This window comes from Fundulus heteroclitus, chromosome 6 (genome assembly GCF_011125445.2).
Source record: "Fundulus heteroclitus isolate FHET01 chromosome 6, MU-UCD_Fhet_4.1, whole genome shotgun sequence".
Lineage (NCBI taxonomy): Eukaryota > Metazoa > Chordata > Actinopteri > Cyprinodontiformes > Fundulidae > Fundulus > Fundulus heteroclitus.
In genome coordinates this window covers 7,263,594-7,282,098 of record NC_046366.1, presented here as the reverse complement: position 1 = coordinate 7,282,098, position 18,505 = coordinate 7,263,594, and the positions used below count along the sequence as shown (strand labels likewise).

The following is an 18,505-nucleotide window of genomic DNA, read 5'->3' as shown; positions in this document are numbered from 1 at the left end:
CATTGACGATGAAACAATCCCTTATTTTGAGTAAGCATGGGCTGACAGTAAAGAAGCCCTCCATTTTAACAGGAAGAAGCCACTTGGAGAATCAGGCTGAATATGAGCGTCCATCCATCTGCCTCAACCATGAAGTTAATGGCAGCAATAGCTTCATCAATGGCTAAAGGATGGAGACATAACCAAACAGAGCAGTGGGTTTCTGATAGAAAGCATTCTCTGCTCTAATTTGCACAGTTCTAGTCACAAGTTTAAAGAGTAAATTCCAGGCCACAGTTTTTATGCTCATTGCATGATCTGTTGTGAAAGAAATATTTGATAAGTGATACTAGCAAAAAAAAAAAAAAAAAAAGAGCTATGCATGGCACATGTCACTACATGCATGGCCGGTATGAAGTAATGCTGCAAAGACAAGAACATGCTGCCAGCGACTGTCCACTGTCACTACACGCTCATCCAGGAGGAGTAAATCATGTGAGCTAATGTCTTGATGCACTCTGCTGGGTTTCCTTAGACTGAACACTATATAGCAGATCAGCCTGATTTGGTTGAAATGACATTGTAAAGTGCTTTGAGATAATGTGGTGTGAATTGATGCTGTATAAATAAATTTTAATTGGACGGAATTAAATAGATTAGATGAAGAGGGACACTAAGGAAACAGTTTTTTGACAGGCACAGGCCGTTTTTTAATCCTTAATCAACCAGTTGGGAAAAATAAATCTAATAATTCTATTGATTAGTGAATGTGTCGTGCATGAGCTCTACCAGGTTAGTATGGAACACTCTTTGGTGTAAAAGGGGGTTTACAGTGGAATGAAGCCAGAAACATAGCCATTTTCTGTTTCAAAACCCACCACAAAAGTGTACAAAGCTATTTAAATGGAAACCATTCAACACATTAGCAGTTCATTCAGTCTGCTACAACATGAAGAAGGGTTGCAAATGATTCCTGGGGCCACATTTTGGAGTATCACTTCTATAGGGGAATATACACAGACAATTATATTATTTTAAGTATGCTAACAGCGCTAATTACCAACATAAGACCCTAAAGACGAAGGATAGACAAGTTGACTGTAAAGTAATTATTTATCATTTAGTATTTCTCTAAGATAAATAATAAATCACTTAAAACTGCTGGACGGCTATACAAGTAATTTGAATGCTGTTAGTCATAATTCTGAAAGAATGAAAGGAATGGACTAAAATTGGTATAAGTAGGCCAAAACTTGCAATTTGGCCTACTTCCAAATCTGTAATCTGTGCATCAAAGGAAAAAGGCCACCTGAAACGCAAAGGAAGTCCATTTGAGGGATGCGGCAAAACAGAGACAGATGACATCGATGGTAAACTATATGAGCCAGAAGGAAGTTTGAATATTCTGCAAGCCGCCATCCCTCCCCAGTACCAGTGGAGGATGCGAGGCTGCCACGGTAACCCGCCCGATGAAGAATGAAGCGGACGTGCCATGATGTAGGAGAAAAACTCAAATGTCAAGGCGGTAACAGCAGCCTGTTATATTAATCACTGTCATGGGCCTCCTCAAGACTCCCAGCATCCGTGGGGAGGAGTGTCATAAAAAATATAGCAGTGAAGAGAAGTGTGTGTAGAAGTGCCGCATGAAAAATGCCCTCCATCTGCAGTGACTCAGCCTGGAAATCCAAGGTAAAGAGGAATATGTTTGTCTTGTCTCCTGCTCCTCTCTTCTCGGTGTTATCGTTCGGCGTCTGCCTCGCTCTCTCCACACACACGTGCACGTCGGTACGCAAACTCGATCTCGCCGCACACACGCAGGAGCAGACTGGGGGGGGAATAAAAAGAAGAGAAGACAGAAAGGACATTATCAAGGCCCATCTCCATTCATCAGCTGCTGTGTGCATACGATTTCGGTCATTATCCTCAAATAGACATATGAATTCGCGCGAGCTTGCTTGAACAATCACCACTGTCTTTCCTATTCTAAATCAAAAAGCCGAAGCCTGCCCCCCCCAACTCCCACCCCTGCTACCCCACCTTCAGCCAGCTAATCTGTTAATTCTACATTCCCTTGGTGAGACAGACAATGAGGACGATGAGCTTCAGCGTTAAAACCCCTGGCTATCGCATCTACTCCAAGAAGCTGCACATTGTTGCGGGGCTTTTCTAATGTAAATAGACTGTGTAAACACAATCACTACATGCTACTGTCCTAGATAGATACTGCAGTGTGGGGCAACACTGTTAAGCGCAAAGGCGAATTTATGCACGGCACTGGCAGTCACACTCTGCAGTAGTGTGCAGCAAGGAGAGCCCGTGCATGAAAAAACAACAACAAAAACTTAAGTCCTCATTAGAACCAATTTACCCTGTTGTCGCCTGAACAACGCCCATCCTGGACCACCGTCTGCACAGGGATACGGGAGAATAAATGTACAAACTTTTTTTTAGGGCTTGGCAAAACTCCACCAACAAGGTGTGACACTAAATCCTTCAGGAAGCCACTCTGATTTAATGAGCAGTGAAAAGAACCGCGTCGCAGTTTGGGCATGTTTATTCACAGAATTTATTGCCTTTGCATGAGTGCACGCCTTACAGTGATAAATCTGCTGATTTCTGCTTTTCTGTTTGATGCACCTGCATCTCCAGAGGGGGGGGGGGGGCTGCTTGTTTGCCGCTTCCCAGTAAGTAGAAAATTCCGGCAAGGAAGGGATTTCACTGCTGCGATTTAAAGCCCGTCACCACGGTTCTCTGTTTCGCTTGGGGTACAGTCGCTGTCATGGTGTGTTTATTCAAAGTGGTGTTCGCCTAATTTTGATATTATAAAGCCATGGTTATTGCAGAAGATATTTTTTATGTAGAAATGATTGACCATACTTTGGCCTCTTTCTACTACTGTTTTGTCATCAGTTTATTTTTTTCATACAAGGAATTTGACTGCAATTCCACTTTGCTTCCAATGATGAAATTTTCAGTATGTATTTTATTTGTAAATATATATATTCACGGCGTTTTAAAAGAAAAAGAGGGAAATGTGACAGATTAGGACCCCTGAACTAACCTAAATAATGTTGCCATTTTCTTTGTTCTTTCAAGTAAACTTTCCAAGTTCCCTCATGAAACAAGAAAGCCATGTGAAGTCAGAATTTTGCCCAAAAACCTCAAGTCTCTAAGCAGATCTAAGTTTAGTATCCAACCTGGCTGCGACTTATATAACATGTAGCAAACATTGATTAAAATTGTCATTGTTACATCTGGATAAAAAGCAGGAAGTATTACCTTGTATCATACCCAGAGGTAGCCAGTAAATGCACTTGAGTTATGTACTGAAGTACAGTTTGTGAGAATTTGTACCTTACTTGAGGGACATTTTTCAACACATTACTTTCAATCCACTACTTTGTCCACCTCAATCATACTTTATAAAACATCAATATTTTCATGGTGGAGCAGCATAACTTTGGGACAAGGATGTTATGTTCTTCCTAATACAGCTAAGCTAAAACAAGACTTTCCACTTACCGATGAAATTATATGTCACAATATGTTTTTTAGCATATGGTAGCCGCAAAAAAGACAACAACAACAAAAAGCTTCAGGAAACTGAGCTAAAACATTCCACAGTGAAATAATGTCTATTTTATTTCATCCTTCACCCACTGACGTATTGATACCCTTCCTGACGCTACAAATAAAGACGCACAAAGCACGAGCAGCCAAGCCAGAGAGCGAGTGCAGCGCAGCTTCTACCGGATCTCCGCTCATCTGTGCTCGCCTCTGATGCAGATGTGCTCTCTGTCTCGTTAACCTCAACCAATGGGAGCAGCCCGGCTGCCACGCCACTCTGCCTCACCAGACAGTGGCGCTGGCACGATGAACTCAGTGGCACCAAGTCAGTAACTACACGCTCGGGCATGTGTATGTACACACACATATACACTGCAGGCTTCTGTGCACCCCCCTCCCCACACACACACACACACACACACACACACACACACACACTGCAGCGTCCGGGTGGGAGAAGGCTCGTGCATGCTTGTGTTTTTAAACATCTCTGCTCGGATGCAGAGCATCATGCTGCACAGCATGCCAGCACGTATCATGGGCAGTCACCTTGTTCAAGGCCAGAAATAAATAGGTAATTTATTGACAGGGGCAGGCTCCCTGACTACATTCAATTACGCCTTCCAAGAGGCTTGTAGAAATTTATACCTATGCCCATGATGTTCACAGCAGCTCTGCGTCGCGCGGGGCCGAAACTATCGCAGCCGCTCGATTTACAGTAACCATAGCAACTACTTTGGACTGGCAGGGCTTTAAGGGTAGAGAGGTCAGGGGTTGAGTACTGTTCAGCGGAGAAATCAAATCTGTTCTTTGCCAAGACAGCAGCTCTGAAGATTGATGTCCAGCAGGGGAGGAATCTGTTTTGGGGGGGGTTCGGGCTGCTCTGACCCGGGCTGAAATCTGCTGCCCGTTCTCTCTCTCTCTCTCTCTCTCTGACTGATCAAGGAACTTTGCTGTCTGCTGAGCTGAGATCTTTTTATCTGCCAACATGAATGTCTTGTAACATCACAGAGGCAGAAATGTTGGATTCCTTCCAGAGTGCTCTCGGTCAATCAGTTTGCAGTCTGGTGATTTTGTCGCTTTTTTTTGCCATTTTATCCCCCCCTTACATTAGAAGTGAGCCCACAGGTGGTCGCTTCCTTTACGGTAGCTATGGCAACTGCCCACGGAAAGCCATGAGTGTTTGTTAGACATGAAGGAAAAAGACCTTTCACTTACCTTTAGAGTGGAAGCTCCTTAGGAAAGTGTGGGAGTGTGTTTTTTTTTTTTTTTTTTTTTGCAAACTATGATTTGATCAACCTCTAACTAAATGTAAGTTCAGATAAACCAGAACAAAACGGACACTATTGAGCTTTGGGTGGTGGTGGCGGCGGCGAGGGGGGGGGGGGTCACTTTCATTTCCCTCAAGGCCAACTCACAGACGGGTTGAGCCAAGAGCAGGATGAGTTATGAGGCCAGAGGAGACTGAGCACGGTCCTGGCACACAGGACGTCAGCCATCTGTCCGTTAGGGTTGCTTCATTTCAGACCCCTGCTCCGGCGCTGCGGCGTTCCTGCCACAGTCGGACAGCCCTCAGGAAGGTGTTAGTTATGGCTGTGCAGCATCAAAGTGACGCTGCAGTCTTTTTTATAATTAAAGAAAATGCATTAGGAGAACCGAACCCCTTCTCTGGGCTTCAGAGGATTTAATTGGGTGGACTAAATGACTGCAGTCCTATAAACTTCAGGATGCTGTAAAATCAGTCATCCTCGCTGTAGATATAGTTTGTCACCTATAACAACGTGCTGCACACTTTTCATTTATCTTGTTGTAACTAATAAGGTAAATGGATAAAATATGCCCTTCCAACAAGTGAAAAAAACCGCATCCTGTGTTCATCAGTTAAAAACAACATTGGTCAGCTGATTCAGGGTCCCGCTTCGCAAGTTCTCCGTCTGACTTTTTGTCATCATATTTTTCCTTTATTGGTGTTTGTTCGCATAAAATATGCAGCAAAACATTTGAGAACACTGTAAAGATTTATTGCTGATTTGGCACAAAATGAACAGAAGCAGTTTGTGAAGAAGAGAGAACAGCTGAAAAGGACAAATTTCATTATTAGTGACTTATGGCTATCCCTTCAAGCCAAGTTGTCCTGAAAAACAGGTGGAATATTTGCTCCATGCTGTTGAGAAGGGTTAGGATGAAAGATGTTATTTCATCCCAGAAGCTTTAGAACCGAGCTCTGACTGAATATTTAGGGTTGCTGTTCCACTGAGAGGTGAACCTCCATCTTGGTCTCAATTCTTTTTCAGTGTCTCACAGCTTTTCTTCCAGGATTGCCCTGTATTAAGCTCCATCTGTCTTCCTGTCAACCGTGACAAGCTTCCCTGTCTCTGCTGAAGAATAACTCCTCACAGCATGATCCTGCTACCACCATGTTTCAGAGTGATGCACAATTTCAGTTTCCCATCACAGACAGCTTTTTCCACGTAAGACAAAAAAAGCTCAGTTTTACTTTCATCAGACCAGACCACTTTTTTTCCACATGTTCTAAGAAGGCTATGGGAAGTCATTATAGTAGGGATGGGTCTGAATGGGTTGCACTGACTAACCCTGTAATCCCACATCCTCCACTCCTGTACGTGTCCGCTCTGTTCCAGACCGCCTCCGTGAGTCTGCGAAAAGCAAAGTCACCTACATCCGCTCTTACTCCTTCTAGCTTCACTCTGAAGTTCCTTGGAGCCCGAGGAGAGCATGTGTGACCATAGTCATTACAAGCAGAATGCAAAGCTACCTGGAGAGGATCACCGCATTTTAAATTAAATGTTCAAATGACAAATCTGCTTCCTTATGTGGTACAAAAAGGAGTGGTTTGCATCCGTCAGTTTTATTGTGAACACAAATAAATAATGGTGGTTAATGATCTCTATTCATAGTATTTAACTTTGACAAACTGGAGGTTGCTGACGTTCTTTTTCCTCTTCGCTACGATTGCAGTTGTGGAGCTTGACCTGGCTGGAGCCTGATGGACCGGAACGGAGCATAAAATTTTAGTTGTTCCTTAATTATACTGTGAACGATGGAAAAAAAAAAGGTTAGGCGGCAGTGATGTTTGGAGTAGTCACGGAGAATGTGGAACCGTTCTCATTAATTAACATAAAGTATTTGATCCATCAGTCAGACGTGAACCGGAACGGAGAAGCAGGGAGGAAGTGGAATCTGGGGGTTGGTCCTCCCAGCGGTTGCCATAATAAGAGCTCTAAACGAATAAAATAGTGTGCGGCATGTTTGAGCCATTTAATGGAAACTTCAGGATAAAGAACAGGCTGAAACAGGAAAGCTAAGTGAAGACAGAACATGGAGGAAATGTATGTTTGAACACTTACGAGAGGTTACGGCACAGTGCAGGGATCTACCGGGGACTGATATTTGCAGACAACATTAAGTAAAGGCTGTGTGGATACACAGATATTAAATGTTACAACCCGCAGCCTTTCATTCAACAAGCAGTGCACCCAAACACACTTAACTCCCTGTTTTGCTTCATGACTTTCTTTCTTTGCTCTCAAATTCTTTCCGCCGTGTTATTTCCTTTTTTCTAATCACTCTCCTCCTCATATATGTGTAGCTGCATAAAACAGGGAGCTGGCAGATGCATCCATCTCCTGATGGATTAAAATTACATTTGATATCCACGTGCTGCTCAATTTGTCCACCTGGGTTGAACTTCACCTTTGCCTCCATCACGTCATTTCTGGCTTGACCTTTGTTTTCTCTCTTCCCCCTCGTGTTGACGGTAGCTCCCCGACTAATCCATGGAGATGCGGAGCAGGATTTCTGGAAGTGGATTTGTAAGAGAAACACCAGTAAGCCTCTCTCTGCCCCAGTCTTAATAGCAGATTAGAGCCTCACTACAGCATTAAGTCGACAAACACAGAGAGGTGATGCGGAGCCTAGCAGGCAGGTGCAGGAGGAAGGTGGAGCACCACTAAGAGAGACAAGGCGTTTTCCTGAAAACCATCGGCTGGGCTGGGCTGAGGTGTAAAAAAGAGGGGTACTAATCATAGACCAAACATAATCTGCTTAACGCACCACCTGCTAATTGATTTATTGTCAGGGGAGATGACATATATGTTGGAAAGGACACACAAAAGCCCTTAGAAAGCTTTTTATGCTGAACGCTGCGAAGTTCTGAGACCCTGACCTTTTTCCACAATATCGACTTTCGTTGCTGCTCATGTCTGCAGTTATCTCGGCATCATGTACGCCGAGTATACCCCATGTGTTCAGTTTTCTCACACAACAAAGACCACATTTTAACAGATAATTAAAAGGGCTTCTATGATACCCATTTCAAAAGCCACTGGAAGCATCTGAGAACAACATCTGGTCCCGCGATGATATGTTTCATTCAACACGTGGGCGGACAGATTAAACAAAACATGCGCATAAATTTAACTGAATAGGAACAAATGCTCCACAGGATATGTCTGAAACTTTTTAATATTTAGATCACTTTCCATGTCTAGAAATTGATCTAGTTCCATTTCCTTGTTTTACAGTGATGCACGGATCAGATGAATGCTGTCACTGTACTTCTGTTGCCATCTATATCTATTAATCTTTGGGTCATGACAGGTGCTTGCTGTGCGTGTGAAAAAGTATTTGCCCCTTTACAGATGTCTCATCTTTTGGGTTTATTTCACACTTACAGTTTTCCAATCATCATTTTAATATGAAACAATTATAACGCAAGAAATAAAATGCAGTTTTTAAATGATGAACTTAGTTTTTAAGGTAAAAGTCATCCAAAAACAACCTGACCTTCTGTGAAGAAGTATCTGCCATCTAAACCTAATAACTGCTTGTGCCACCTTTGGCAGCGGTTGCTACCATCAAGTATTTTCAATAACTGTCAATGAACCGCGTGCAGAGCAGATGGCTTAATACAGATACTGGGTCCCAAAAATGTCTGGAGGATGGAGAGCACAACTGAAGTTGGTAAAAAAAAATGACAGGAAAAATGGATGGTAATAATAATAATAATAATAATAATAATAATAATAATAATAATAATAATAATAATAATAATAATAATAATAATAATAACTATTTATAAAGCACTTTCAATCAACAAGTAAAAACATAATAACAGGAGACAACCTATTCTATGATTACGTTCTATGAGGAACGTAATCATACGTTCTGCATAGAAGAACATAGTTAGGCATCGAATCAGGAGATAAGGTGAACAGGTGGGTCTTTAGCCGGGCTCTAAAAACCTCCACGGAACATTCCTGCTGAATGTCTGGAGGGAGATTGTTCCACAAACATGGGGCATGAAAGGAAAAGGCGCACTCACATATAGTTTTCCTTTTAGCCTTAGGAACTTAGAAGACCTGTGCCCTGAGATCGAAGAGGACGGGGTGTAACGCACAGGTGCTAAAAGTTGGATAAATAAGAAGGCGCCACACCACTTAGTGCCTTGTAGGTGAGCAACAAGATCTTAAAATCAGCTTGAGCCTGACGAGGTAACCAGTGACGGGATGTCCGTAATATCCCCGTATTTCCCAGTTTTGGTCAAGATGCCAGCAGCTGTGTTTTGACTGCATAATCAAGTATTATAATAATTGATTAGAAAAATTATTCAAATCAAAAAGGGCAACTTAAATTTCTTTATGAATTTAAATATGCCTGATTTCATCTAAAGATACAAATCATTCAGAACATGGATCTGATGTGACTCCACCAGCACTAGTCAAAAGGTTTCCTCCTTCCATTCAGAGCCAGAGTCTGAAGTAGCAAAATACCTCAGTGTCCAACTCTTGGACAACCCAATCCAAGACCCATGCGTGCTTTCCTGCACTGTCAAAGCTAAAAAAGGTCAATTTTGAGTGTGAGTCCAGTACGCCATCAGTGTTTGTGAGCATCTTTTAGAAAAAAGCTGTAGTAATCTGAGACTGAGTCTCAGAAAAATGTGCTTTCTGCACAGTAATTTATAGATAGCTGTCCCAGTATCATATGACTATTTGTTTTTATTTATTTCCATGTGTCATACATAAAATTTGTGGTCATACATTTACTTGTGTCATAACACAAAAGTTTTCAAATGTCGTTTTAAAGGTCCAAATCTGATTTCTTGATAAGGTCAAAGGTCTGGAACAGCTATTGATGTTCAGATGTCTTGTTACATTAGCTTACAACTTAAATGCAAAAGAAATGACACTATTAACTCTACAATTTCTTGTTTGTGACCAGCTGAAAACCTGCAAGCTTTTTCCTGTGCAAATTCTCAGTTATCCGGGTCATCGTAACAGTAAACAGGCTTAAATAAAAAATCAACCAGACTTTCACTCACTTTTTCTGAAAACGTTTTGACACCTATCCAGGAGTCTTATAATTGTGGTGGCTTACACTTAAGCTCTTTCCACAAAGATCATATTGATAATTATATCATATATAAACATATATTTTAAGAGCAGCCTTGGCCATTTTATGCTGTTGCGTAATGACATGTTCTTAGGTTAAAAAAAACAAAAACACTAAATTCAAATGCAAACCCATATTCAAAAAATGTTTCACCAAACTTTTTAACAAGCAGTTTTTAAAAAAGAACACATGTTATAGGGGGTGGAGCTTAGTGACGGCGCGATTCTGGGTCTGCATTTGTGATTGGTTCGGAGGATTAACGACTGTAGTATTAACCTACATGATAGGCTACAGTGCAAAAAGGAAAACTGTTCTATTTTCTTTCTATTGGCCCTTTTTTTCTATTGCACCACATGTCTATCAGTCAACAAATATTGTTATTGAATTATTGTCCGACCAATCAATCAATCAATCAATCAATCAATCAATCAATCTATAAATATATAAATATATATAAAAATATACTGCTATACTGATGATCCTTAACTATATCTATTCATAAAACCTGATGAATCCAATCTGGTATTTGGTAAAAAATATGGATGACTTGAAATATTTTGCATTTATATTCAGACAGGCCAAAATTTGTCATCATTGGAACAGAAAAGAAACTGCTTAGTTGATCACTTTATCTTGCTGGCATTAAATTGACCTCTGGTACAGTAAAAGACCTTGGAGTTATCTCTAACCAGACCATTTCATTTAATTACCATATTAAACCCCTTCCTATAATTTTGTTCTTTCACCAGGATATTGTCAAAATTAGAACTATCCTGTCCAGGAGTGACTCTGAAGACCTATTTCATGCATTAGACTGGCCTATTGTAATTCTTTACTGTCAGGAAGTCCCCAAAATGCAGTTAAAACCGTTCAGCTGATCCAAAGCGCTGCACCAAGAGTTCTGATGAAAAACAGAGAGACATTTCTCCTTTTGGAGGGGTCATTGGCTGAGCAATTGCTGCAAACAACTTCATACTCTCCTAGATTACACAGCTGGCCCTGTCTTTTAGTGTTTAGCCCGGTGTGTGCTCTTTATCATTCTTTAGACCTGAAAACTGCTTCAGAGCTCATCTGCTTAGCTGTGTTTCTTTGCAAGATGAAGCCACCAATGGAGCTAGTACTGCCATTATCCTTTTTCCTTTCTCAAGGTGTGTGTGTGTGTGTGTGTGTGTGTGTGTGTGTGTGTGTGTGTGTGTGTGTGTGTGTGTGTGTGTGTGTGTGTGTGTGTGTGTGTTCTGTTTTCTCAAACCCCCAGTCTGTCGTGGCTGTTCACATTGAAAGGGGGAGCTTTCCTCTCCTCTGTGTCTACATGCTCATCCGGGAGGAGTAAATGTTGCAAGTCAATAACTTGATGTAATCTGCTGGGTTTCCTTAGATCGAAAATGTTTTAACCAATCTGTCTGTATGATTTGATAAAATTGACTTTGTAAAGTGTATTGAGACGACGTGTTGTGAATTGCCGCTATATAAATAAACTGAATTTGATTGGCCTGGATGTTGATTCTCTTCTGCTGTTTGGTCCACAGTAATAACAGATTTTTCCGAATCTATGTGATATGTTGCAAAAAATATATTTTTTCTTTATTTGAAGCAACTGATTATGTGAAATCCACTGCCTCGTTTTCAAAACAGCAATCAGTCTTAATTGGACAGCTAATTACAAATACAAGGTAGAATGTAGGGACAGAATAGAAAACTGCTTATTAAACAAAATGTGGGAAAATGGAGATAATGTGATTCTTACAATAACTTTGATCTTTGTCAGTTTTTTCAGGAGCAAAAAAACAAAACACATCTAGAATATGCATAACCCTTTGAACCTGAATAACCACACTTCCTGGGTGACATTTGATACCAGAGCTATCCCCACCACAATCAGATATTGTTGACATAAGGATTAATTTAGCAAGCACTTGAAGTTTTGAAATGACTTGTGTCAATAATGCACTGAATACTGATAATACCTCCAATAGTTTTCTCTAACTTGTTAACAGCCATGATATTCTCAGAGGCATCTAAAAGCCTTTTTTGGATTGTGCTGGTGTACCAGAAGGTGTTAAATTTTCATATAAATAGATGGGTTATACCATTTTTAAAATAGTCTTTTAATAAAAATAATCTGCCAATTTTTAGGTCAAAGGTGGGATTTTTTTAAATTATATTTAAATTGAATGAAGTAGCGCAAAGAAAAGAAAATATAAAATATCAAGGGTTCATGCTGTCTCGTAAAAAACAAGCAAGGGAAAAAATGACTTTTCAGTTGTTTTTTTACAGTGTTTCTTTCTTCCTTTTTCCTCCTCTCAGGTTGCACCACCCTTTATTTTTCTCTTTACTTTCACCTTGAGAACTAGCTGTGAAAGGATGATATGCCGACGACGTTCGTCTGCTGATCCCTGCGATGATGGGACTGCTGGACCTCCTGACTTCTCTGTCTTTTGATTGCTATGTGACACAGATGGTGCAACCCAACCTCTGGTGCCAGGTGCCGTGAGCTGACAGCAAACAGGGCAGAGGGCTTATTGCTGGGTCATCACTGTGAACTGGGACTAAGGCTCACACATCTGACCTACATTACACCTGACGTTGCCTGCATGAGCTGCACTTGAGCAAATAAATGTCTTCAGATAGCTTAAAAAAATCTATCCAAGAAGATACAATGCTTTGGTTCAGCTAAGTAATAATGATTGATTTTTTTTTCCCCAACATCTATTTCACTTTCTCACTATGCTGGTTTGAAAGGCTAAAAACAGTGTTCACATCATATCCAAATATACTTATTGTTACTTTCACTACCTGCAATGGAAATATCGTAAACATGTTAATAGGTTAATTTAAAATGTGTTTTATGGCTCATTTAATTCAGCTCATTTAATTCAGACCTGAAAATTACTAGAGATGCTTGAAGTAATCGCATTTTCAACTTGATTGGCCCAGGGCAAGCAGCAACTCAAAAGTTCAACTCTTTCCCCGGTTAGTCAGAGGGATCCCACAGATGTAGGAAAGCATTTGAAAGAAAAATGTGTTTTATACATGTCAAGTTTGTGGTTCCTTCAGGCTGCAAGAAATAAAAATTGGTCTCTCTTATTTTATAATTTTAGCTTTCAGCCTATGCCTGTCATGGTACATGTTATATATATGGGGTATTATCTGCCTTTTGGAAATCTAAGAGGGAAAGACTGACATTCTTACAGAAATACACATAGATGTTTTATTGTTGGTAGCTGTGCTAATCTCACTAATTGCCAATTTAATATGCTAAAGAACGTAAATAAAAGACTATAAGAAGAAATTCTGTAATGATTGTGTGTACGCTGGGAGCCTGATATTCAAGCCGGACGTAGGTCGCGCTTAAAATGTTTATTTTAAAGTGAAGAAGGTAACAGGGAAGACAGGCAGGCAGGAATGGTTGCTGGCAGGTACAAACTTGACCAGGTGCAGCCGATGTGCTCCCAGCATGGGCAGAGAGACACAGATTCCTCAGGAACGACCTGAACCAGACAGTGCACACAAGCACTAATTAAGGCAACTAGAGAGGGCGACAACAGGTATAGGATCGGCAGGCAGGGCGACATTGGGCAAAAACAGCATGCATGCCGGCATCGAGACCAGATGATACTTTATGGCAGGGACTGGTTGAATGAGGCAGGTATATTTAGTGAGAGAAGCAGGTGGAATGACTTGGGGTAGTTAGTGGCAGCAGCAGGTGGAGCTGACTATGGTGCTGAATGGTGGCTGGGAGGTGACAGAGATTAGTGGAGAGAGAAAGGTTTAGTCCAAAACAGTCCAAAACATAAACAAACAACCCCAAGTCATGACAATTTCTTAGTTTTAAAATAAGTCAACTATTAAAATAGGATTTTTAACAGTTACTTTTCTTTTGCACATGGCATAAGGTCTTTTCTGACCCTGTTATAAATCATTAAGGACTCCTAATGCAAAGTTGGCTATGAATATTTTCATGTAATAGTTATAAAAAAAAGTCTGAACTTTTTAAAATTGGTACCACCAGATAGGCCTCATAATTCTGATGAGTACAAATACATACAAAAACACCTTTAATAAGCCAAAATAATGTCACAAAAAGTACTTTTACATTACGTCAACTCAAAAATCAACACTAATTCAGGGGTGAATCATGACTGTTACACTGCACATGTCCAACTTTACATTGTGTTTGAAAGATTGGAATTATCTTTTTTTATGTAAATTGTCAGGTCTAGGCTTTTGGTTTTTATTTGGCTTTTTCTGCCTGGCTCTCTTCAAATATAAAATCAATCCTCTTATCCTCTCAACAGCAGCTATCCGGAAGATTTTGGCCCTACTGCAGAATTACATTCAAGTGGTGTGATTTATTCATAGCGCAAAGATCAGTGTCTCAAGTCGTGCTGTAGTCAAGCACCATATTCCGTTTGATCCCACGGCCGACATGTTTATTTTGGTTGTAATATGCAGGCTACAAAAGAGCAGCAGGGGGATACCAGGCATGATGAAATTACAGAGAATTTCAGTTTGAAGGAAGAGATGGTTTATAATATGCTGTTTTTACCCGTTCCAATCATTATTACTATTCTGTTATAAAATATATGTTTTATTTTGGGATATATGTGTGGAAAATGGAGATAAAACAAAGTGGGCCATGTGTGGTAACGGAACTTTTCCATTAGAGATATTAGCCAGTGGTGCATTTTGTTTCCATAGCAGCATGATAACGACAATAAAAACACAGCTCTGGTAAGGAAGTGTAGATCTCCACTACAGGATTTCACAGAAAAATTAAGCTTAAGAAAAAAAAAAACTTTGCTCATTCTTCTTGGGCTCTTTTTAAACTCTTGATGGTAGAACTTGAGGCAGCAGGACTTGACAAATACTGCACAGCCAGGTTTGACAGTAAGCATTGAAGTACGAAAGAATAACTCTAAAGCCTCCTTCCCTACTGATGGGCTCATGCCACTGGTACAGGAGTAAGTAGTTTTAAGCAAACAGTGGGATCCACTTCACAGCGTGACCTACTAAGCCACTTTATCACTAAATACTAACATTTCAGATCCTTCTAGTGACTCATTTTCCAAAAAGAAATGACAAACAATAAATCAAATTTCTGGTGGTTATTGGAGATTGACCTGAAAGCTTATATCTTACCAAATCCTCACAATGAGCAGCTAATAAGAACACTCAAAGGCAGCAAAGTCTTTGAGCAGGAACCGCTTCAGCCAGATCATGTGATATTCACCTCCAGTTCTGGAGAGCTACTACCCTGCAACTTTTAGATACATCCCTTCTTCAACACCCCTGAATCAAATGGTTGAATTTCCACCCTCACTGGATGCAGGTGTGCTGGAGAAAGGATGTTGCAGGGCAGTAGCTCTCCAGGCCTGAGCATTGGCCCCCCTGGTGTACAGAGTGAATTATGCAGTGTCTATCAATCCTGGTACTCAAGAGCCACTGTCCTGCATTTTTAGGTGCTCCCCTTCTGCCACACATCTGATGTAAATGAAGCGTTTATGAACATGCATCTAACAGCACTTGATGACATGCTGAGAGGTTAATGCAGTCAAAAGGTTTGAATCAGATTTGAATCAGGAGCAGAGATGCCTCTAAAACACAAAGGACAGAGGGTCCTGAGTACCAGGGTTGAGAAACACTGCTTTAAGCTACTGCTGGCAGATTATGTCGAGGTTCTTGCCTCATTTTCTCACATTGCTCTTGACAGTTATTCATTATTGTTTATTTTTGTCTACTATGGAAAATCAGTTCAGCTTGTTTACACAACAAAAGACATCTTCACATTTTACTGTGACATGTGTCAGGTTTCTAAAAACAAGCTTGGCCAACCTTTGCAGGTCTCACGCCTGGATAAGTGAGGGGGATTCAGTAGTAACAAAACATTGACAGTGGGATAATCATTTGGGATTCTCTACACATTCGCTGAACTTTTTAAATTCAGTTTTGGCCTCTCCCACATTGTTCCCCCTCTCCTACAGCATCCATTATAATGACATGTAAATAACCCTGACCCAACCCTTACCCTAACCCTACATCTTATTATCTTATTTTTCATCTCATGATTTTTGAAACAGAATTAAACATAAAAAGTTTAGATTTAACTTTAATATAATTTTTTTAGCAAATCAAATAATGAGTTGTTGTTTTTTTTCAACTCATCCCTTGGAAGCTGTAATGTTAGACAGTCATTTTAATCAGTTTTTGGGGGTTAAAAACAAGACCCATTCTACCCATAAGTCCTTGTTGAGTGAAATCAACCCATGTTCCCACATCCACTTTTACAAAAGATAGCAAAAGAAACTAAATTAGATTGTTTATACCTCAGCAGTTTTTGGGGAGTAGCCTAGATCAACGCTACCATGGATAGGAAGACTTAGGCAGTGACTATGACCATTATGATCTTCTACTTAAATTGGTACGCATCTGTTCATACTCATGTTTGTCTTTCTCCATTCGATTGGTTTCCATGAATATTAACTCCCTGTTACTCCCTGAGTTAGCTGTAAGCCTGTATTACCTGTGTTAGTTGTGAAACATTCCACTATAGAGGCAGTGCGACCAGTTTTAGATTATATAACCATCCAACTATGCAGAACAAGTACAATAACTTATCTAAATATCTTTCTGGGAGCAAAGCAATGTGATTTTATTTTCTTCCTTCTGAAGTCAGGGGACAGTCTTTGTCTCAAGTGTAGTAGTTCAAGTATCTTTGTGCCTAGTTCACAAGTGATGATATGATGGAAGAGATTGGTAGACAGAATGGAGCCTCATCTGCTGTAATCCTGGTGCTACTTGTGTCCTATTTCCACAAGGTTTTGACTCGTATACAAAATCAAATCAGGACTGTGAAAGCAAGGGTTAGGAACTGCGTGGCAATGAAGGCTCCTGTAATTTGGTTCACCGGGGTCTGGGGAAGGACGGTGACAGTTCAATTGAAGCAAGAGGAATCTTCTGAATGAATGATAGAACTGGACAACTTACTGAGTGAGGAAGGATGAGCAGTGGCGGAGAGCAGGAGGTCATACTGAGAGAGTTACGACTGGGCAGGCAGGGAACTACTGGAGGCTGAGGAGGCTGACGGGGGGTCAGGCAGACAGTCATGGATGGTTCTCGTCGAGGAGAAGGGGTGTAAGCGTGGAACCTCAGGTGGACTTCAACCTGAGGGGCAAAGACAGTAAATTAGACTATAGAAGGTAGTACAAGAACATGAGCAATCTTCTTAAAAAAGAGGTTAGAAAACACTAGGTTCAGCATCAGGTGAAGACAGGTAATCTCACACCTTCTTAAATCTCAAACAGCCTGATGAGAAGATTGCAGACACATGAGGTTTGTAGCCAGCAGCTATACTATCCAGCAAAGAGCCTCTGTTCAGGAAAGACGTATGGCAAGCAAAGAAACTCACACCCACAACACCAGGATGATGATGACAAAAACAGGAGTACAGGAAAAAGAAAACAAAGCTCTCTTTTTTTCAGTCTGTCTATGTTCTGACCTTCACCTATTATCTTGAGATCATGAGTGACAAAACAAGATCATGTATATAAGTGACTGAAAGGAGCCTTCTACAATGGGTGGTTGGCCTAAGCCTTAAAAATAAAAATAAGGTCAAGAAAAAAGTGATGGAGGGAGACTTGTAGTTGCTCCTCCCCCGCTTTGAAAGGAGTCATATGATGTTCTCATGATGCCTCTGACTGGAAACTGAAAATAACAACCTTTAAGCCCGTATATCTGTATTGAAAATACGTTCTGTATTTGTCTAACATTCTAATCTTCTAATACATACATATGCAAGTATATACACATCTAACTGTGTGTATATAGGCCTATATACAGGGGTTGGACAATGAAACTGAAGCACCTGGTTTTAGACCACAATAATTTATTAGTATGGTGTAGGGCCTCCTTTTGCGGCCATTACAGCATCAATTCGTCTTGGGAATGACGTATACAAGTCCTGCACAGTGGTCAGAGGGATTTTAAGCCACCTCAACTGGCTCCTCTCGACGTGGAGGAGCAGCGGCTCTACTCTGAGTCCTCCCTGATGACTGAGCTCCTCACCCTATCTCTAAGGGAGAGCCCAGCCACACTACGGAGAAAACTCATTTCGGCCGCTTGTATCCGGGATCTTGTTCTTTCGGTCACGACCCAAAGCTCGTGACCATAGATGAGGGTGAGAACGTAGATCGACCGTAAATCGAGAGCTTCGCCTTTTGGCTCAGCTCTCTCTTCACCACAACGGATCGGTACATTACAATTATGTTTGAGATGTTATCTTAAACATAATTGGAAAAAAAATTAAAAGAACAATCAAATAAAACTTATCCTGTTCCTCCTTGTACAAAGAAGCAGATAAAGGTCCCGCTGACATGTTAAGGGCCTCAATGGCCCTGTCTAGCTCTCCTAGAATAACTACCAGCCTCCTAGAAACTCCTCCGTGACCTTGGCACATATTGATGTACCACACTGGTGAAGTTGGACTGCCTGTGCAACCTCTGTGGAGTCCACAAACCTTGTCACCAACCTTGACTCTAACCTTGGTCAAATA

General features: G+C 40.8%; 1 long non-coding RNA gene across 1 annotated transcript; it reads right to left on the bottom strand.

Annotated features, from left to right (window-relative positions):
• Positions 1-376: 376 nt before the first annotated feature.
• LOC118563399 lies at positions 377-17,029 on the bottom strand. The gene is made up of 3 exons (XR_004931203.1): positions 16,942-17,029; positions 7,261-7,365; positions 377-1,804 (listed from the first exon to the last, which is right to left on the bottom strand). It is a non-coding gene; the product is annotated as an uncharacterized LOC118563399 (long non-coding RNA).
• Positions 17,030-18,505: the final 1,476 nt, after the last annotated feature.